A 6500-nucleotide genomic window follows, 5' to 3' on the forward strand; every position below is an offset into this window, starting at 1 on the left:
TTCCCTACAGATCTGCATGTCCATTTACACATAAGGTACCAGCATCTGTCCAGTTTAAAGGGGAAGAAACTGAGAGCTGGAGCAGCACTTTCGCCATTAGACAACAGAGAGTTTTCTCCCTAAAAAAAATCCACATCATCATACTAAAACAAACACACTTAAAACACAACAGGAGATTCAGTAATCTAGTGTTCCCTAACCACCATTCTTGATCTCCCTGAGATACCTGAGAGTGTTTAAATATGCATTTTTTGGCTTCATCACATGGGCATCTGATATATTTAAATCATTAGTAGCAGCTGTTTATTTTGACATATAACCCCCAACAAAGGTATAAGATTATTCAGAACTTTGCACCAGCCTGCATATAAATTCATATGGTATTAATGATGTCCCTGCAAAAGCACCTGCCTTCATGGAAGGTCAGGATACAGAAATACTATATTTTGGAACAAATTATTTTGAAAGCACTTATAAAGATCATAACTTGTTTTTAAACTTATTTCAACTGAGCCAGCCCTTAGGGAAAGCTTAAGCTAATATGAGTAGAGACAGAAAATGAGATATTGCAGATTCCTGATCCTCTAGCAAGTTATTAGGTGAGTATAGTTACACATCATCAATATACTGTTTATACACAGATCTGTGCAGCTGCAACAGATCTAAAGGAATTACTAATGATCATACACAAGTGACAAATGTTTAGATGCCTATCCAACATAGTAAAGCTGGTTTAATGCAATTAATATGGAAGTACCCATGGAAAGCAAGGCTGCTAATCCTTACACCAATCTCAGACACTTCCTTTTGCATTAAAATATTCTGTACTCCCCCAACATTCCTCACTGGAACTACTTTGTAGTTTAGCGGAGTAATACCCTACATGTGCTCAAGATCTCATTCAATATTACCCAAGCATTTACAGAATTCATTCTGCACTGGGGTGAAAGCAGCATGGGACTTAAATCAGGAAAAGCAGCCCAGTTAGCACAGACCATTAAAAAGCTTCCACCAGCAGAGCTAACATTACACCTGTTTCAGCTAATTAAAACATATAGTAACTATACACGATTACAGGAAGAGTTTTCAGCAAACTGTCCAATCAGCTGGGCATAGCTTATGACAGAGTACTAAAAATACTAATAGAATTCAAATGCTATTGGATGTCACTATGAAAAGGGAAACTTTCAACTCTATGGAGAGAAGCCCTCGGAGGCATGGACTCAGAAATAAAGAGATTCGGTAGATGTTACAGGGTCTGGGAGAACATAGACACACATTCTATTTCCAGATCACCTCCTGACTTACTGTCTTACATAGATATAAACCACTTCCATCATCCTTAGCTTTCTCCCAAATGCTGCTAAACCTATAAACCCCACAGTTCACTTGAATTAAGTACTTCAATTTTACTGTAAAAGATCTTCCATGAAGTAGCTTAAATGACATAATAAATCAAAGGTATTTCCTCAATCACTATGCAAAATCAACAAGAACCATACAGCTTTTGAGCCATGTAGTCACTGCATTTCATCTCATCATATACTGGTCTGTTCAATCTCAAAACTTCCATTCTTCATGCAGAAACTTCAGAAACAGAGCTCTCTCTAGACAAATGCAGGCACATTTGAATTCTTAAAAAACTCCACATACTTTAAACTTACACAACCTTCCAGCTTTTATCAGATATAACACCTTGTGCTTTTGAAATCATTAACTTGCTGTATAACATAGAAAATGAGTTTTTATGGGACTTGAGTAGGAAGACGAGCTACTCTAAAAAATGAGCAAACTGCAAGCAAAGATAAAGTGCCAAAGAAGACCCCACCACCATATAAAAAGAAGAACACATGTTAAGAGTAAAATGTAAAGCCTTTGAAACAAATGAGACGTTACAACAACCTTCTATTTTGAGGGAATGTAACTGTTCAATGGGTGATTTTTTTTATCTGTTTGTTTTAAAGGGAAGGGATGCATTTTACATCTATGTGATGTAAACACAACTTGCCCGTAAACTGCACGGGTACAGAGCTTGGAAACACCACACAGTTTTAATTAACTTAAGCAAGTCTGCTACAGAGATTTTGGAGAACCCCTCTCACAAATAAAAATAGTCTACAAAGAAAATTAGGCTTTAGACTACTTCCTGTTACAACATCCATTTGTCCACAGTTATTCAACCTTACCGGATAACATACATTAAAAAAGTACGTCAAGATTAAATCTGCTACAGATTAGTGGCTGAACACTCTGACTATATAAAGCCACAAGTGTCATGGAGTGGGCTGCGCAGCCTGGCATTCCAGCTGCCTAGAAATCCTCAGCAGGCTTCAAAGAGATCAGCAGTGCTGGCCTGTCTAAAGGCCTGCCTAAATGCTGCATGTCCCTACAGAGAGCAGTGGAAACTCAACACTTAAGAAGAATAGGAGCACAAATTCACCGTGCAGAATGTTCTGCAGCAACACGCTCAGCTCCTTGCAGAGATGTCATTCCTAGTACCTTAGTGACTTCTCCTGCAGCAACCAATTGCACACATACCAGCTGAACTGTAGAATAGTAATACTAATAATACAGAACCCTATGCTCAAATTTCATCACCTCCAGCAGAATTTGCATGGAATAAAGCACCAACATTCACAGACTATCTTCCCTTCCAAGATTCGTTGCCCCTGAAGCATCTGAATTCACCATGCATCCCTATAACTTCCACTAATTACCTTAACCCTACTTCTGGGTACATGTGTGAGGCACTAACTTTCCTTCTCAGATGTAGATATGTGCAACTTAACCCAGGCAACAAACAAAAACTTAAGGACTTACTAAAGTTAAGTCATGACTAACAGCATGATTCTCCTCCAGCACACTGTCAGGCACTGTACGAACTACTTTGCAGTTGGTTTCTTATTTTTACAGGGAAAACTATATTGCATTCCAGAAGTTAAAATACTTGTACCAGAAGCAAAACTTTTGAGGTAAGTTTATTCCTGCTTTCCAAGATTTAATTTCATCCATGTGACAAACTAAGAGTAGTCTAGACCCCTGAGCACTGAAGCAGCACCACTACACAGCAAATGTTATAAATGGGCAAACAAGTGCTCAACTGTTTTGACATCAAGCCAGGAAGGAAGACTTGTTTCACAGATCAAAGTTCTTTAAGCTCCTGTTAAAAGCAATAAAATTTGCTTCACTAACTGACCTAGAAGACATCTAACAGAAACTGTTTGAATGCTATCCCATGAGTATGGCTGGGATTATTACAATATACAGGGAAAGTCTGCTGGAGATAAGGAGACCACAGAGAAATTGCTTAAACAGACCAGCACAGGCACAAAACACCTGGCAGGAACACAGAGTTTTCATTGACTTATATTTTTATTCAACATAAATCTAAGAACAGGGCACAGACTAAAACAACATATACACTTTAAGCCACAACCAAATTGCATCTTTCCAACTCCTATACATAAGCAATGCTAATAATTTCCTAACATACAAAATAAGTTTTCCTTGCTGTAAATCAAGATGATAATTTCTCCCTAGTGAAACTAAACGCCTTATTGCTATCTTACTCACGAGAGCTTTTCACACACCAGAATATTCAGGAATATATTCTGTCCAAATTGGAATGGAGAGCTGTATTATAACAATAATGCATATTGCTGTATGATGTCACTTAGAACACTTAAAATCCACATACCTGGAAAGCTCCTGTTTTCTCCTATACTCCCTGTTTGGTTTAAGGCATATGCAAGTTTTGTTTTCTTCAGATGTTTTCCTCAAACATCACATTTCCTGAGCTTATTAAAATAGCTATTCCCCTTTCCAAACTGCCTAAAGCACTTTAAAAGAATTTTTCAGAACCAGACACAGTATTCCAGCTAAGACCCTATTAGCACCCTTAGGAGAAGGGAGTTGTCTGCGTATCCCTACTACTATCACAGCCTCAAACATAAATGATAAGGACCGAGACAAAGTCTTAAGAAGCAACATAGCAATCCACAAGATGTGAGGAAAACAACCTAATTAAAAATTAGGTTTAAATATTTAAATCTAATAATTTAAATACTTCTGTGATTTACAAAAGAATTCACATCAGCTTATTCTGGTAACCTTGAGTCACTTTATAAAGGGTCTTCACTATACAAACACTTAAAAGAATGACAGAAATACCCAACACTTGATTTTACACTTATTTCTAAAACATTTAGTTGTATCATTTTTTTCCCTTCCTAGGCTATTTAAGCTCACAATATCCTTCACAGGTATACATATGATGTCTCTTTCACCATAATGAGTTAAGATCAAGGACTCAAAATCCACATCAAAACAGATTACTCTATACATCCCATCTGTTGCAGATCCACAGAAGCAGGTACCTGGCCTTGTCAAAATAACTCAGGCTCCCTCAGAAAGATTTATATAGACACAAGAGAACAAGCAGGGAGAGCATTCAGTAAGTAATTGGGCTTCTTCTATTTATCGTGCCATTACAGAGTACGAAGAATCACTGGAGAGTGATTTGAAGCACACAAATCAAGGTAGTCAAGTCACTCTTCAGTATAAAGAGCTTTCATGCCAAGAAGATTCAAGTTAAGGATTCCAAACATTAAGATAGTAGTTATTACTGATCAGGTAATAGAACTACAGGGCTCTGTCTAAATTATCACATCTCTGCAATGCAATTTGTCCCAGGGCTGAACACCAGCAGCTCTACCACGATATGATCCGAGTGTAAAATACTCTAGGACTTGATGAAAGAAACCCCAAAACTTACATTACAAATATAAAACCACATTTTTATAAAACCAAAGAAGTTACCTGCAAGGCATAGTATCCTTTTACTTGGCTAGAATCAGCTCAAGTCAGACACCACCTCAAATCTTATGACACCATCTGGTGGCAGAGTTCACAGAAGAGGATTGCCAGGTGTTAAAAAGAGCTTTAACAATTTAAATTTGATTCTGAACAAATTTGATTCCAGATACCTTATGAATTTTTTCTTTACAAGATAAGATGGAAAGAAAATTGATGGAAAAATATACTCATTTGACCTAGATACTACAAGTTGTGGTATCTCTGTACACAATTTAGGTATGCATTTACAGGATAGTGCCTGCTGCTACTCTTTGTACTAGATTCACAGCCCTGCAGGAATTAAGATGTCTTTAGCTGACATCTCCTCAAATATGTGACATTTTTGAACATACGGAGTAGAAGCTACCAGAATTTTGATCACAGAGACCAAACTGACTTAGGTAACATACAAACATAATTTGGCTAAAACCAGTGTCTTGTTCCAAACTGAAAATGCCAGAATATAGCACCTATTTAGCTAACTTTACATACAAAAATCAGTCATTAGTGGCACATACACAGTACTGCAAGTGCAGCTGCCTTGTACTACCACTTCAGCCAAAGTCAAGCAAGGACTTTACAAAAAACAAAACATAATTCAGTTGCTTTTAACAGAAGGGACTTCAGGATAGAAATCTATTTCCCAAGAGCCACATTGCACTGGCCCTTAGAGCTTGCAAGAGTAATCCCAAATACTGCAGTGCTAATGGGAATAAGCTTCTAAATTTCAGCAAAGCCATGAATCAATTTTTTGGAAGGCTTAAGTGTTCGGGGCATTTTTTAGGCCAGGATCTGTCAGTTCAACAAAACAGCCAATTAGTTTAATGCAGTAATTGAGGTTTAACTGAAAGAAGTAGCAAATAACTGAAGAACAGCAATAAGCAACAAAAATATAGGAAATGCAAGCCCAGAAACTCATCTTGAAAACAAAGTCCACTAATTCTCGATTCTCTTCTCTCTCAGGTCACACCACCTCAGAACCTATCTGTTCTTTAAAGTTGCACTTCATCAGGTATAGGAGGGAAGGTGAGAAGAAAAGTTTTTTACTTGCATGAGAAGACTGTTACCAAACCACCATCAACGAAGTATAATGAAGTATGAACTTTAATCATCAATGCCACTTCTATCCAGTGTTTCATAAACTTTTACGAATTGACATTCATAAGCATCCCAGAACAGTTCTTAATATAAGTTTGGATTTGAACAACGCTGCGTGCAATGATGAATGATTACTTTCAAATACCTCATATTTCAGCATACTATTATAACTTATTTCACGCTGTCAGTCCCACTCCTTTTAGGTTATCAGACATTTATCACCGAACTCATACACGCTTTCACTACAACACATTTTTAGATATTTGCTTATAAGGAAGGCAACTAAGCAACTCTGTACTCAGTCACACTTCATCCCCAGAAACACTTCTGGCAAGTATGAAGAGGCAGCAGGGCAGCTACACACCTGGGACAGAGAGCCCCCCGCTCTAACGAAGCTGTTATACAGCAGGGTAACAAAGTTCAGGGATCACGACGGCAATACGGGATGCTCACAAGGTAAAGCAAAGCGCATGCCCGCCCCAAGGCGATATGCCCGCTGCCGCAGCCCCTCCAGGCCGGGCTCGCCCTGCTGCCCTCCCAAGGCCGCC

At 38.2% G+C, this 6500-nt stretch overlaps 1 protein-coding gene across 5 annotated transcripts in view; it reads right to left on the reverse strand.

Moving 5' to 3' along the window:
- The window catches only part of ZNF106 (zinc finger protein 106), a 41719-nt gene that overhangs the window by 34068 nt on the left and 1151 nt on the right, over nt 1–6500 (reverse strand). The window lies entirely within an intron of this gene.

The sequence above is a fragment of the Corvus brachyrhynchos genome, unplaced genomic scaffold (genome assembly GCF_000691975.1).
Source record: "Corvus brachyrhynchos isolate BGI_N302 unplaced genomic scaffold, ASM69197v1 scaffold115, whole genome shotgun sequence".
Taxonomy (NCBI): domain Eukaryota; kingdom Metazoa; phylum Chordata; class Aves; order Passeriformes; family Corvidae; genus Corvus; species Corvus brachyrhynchos.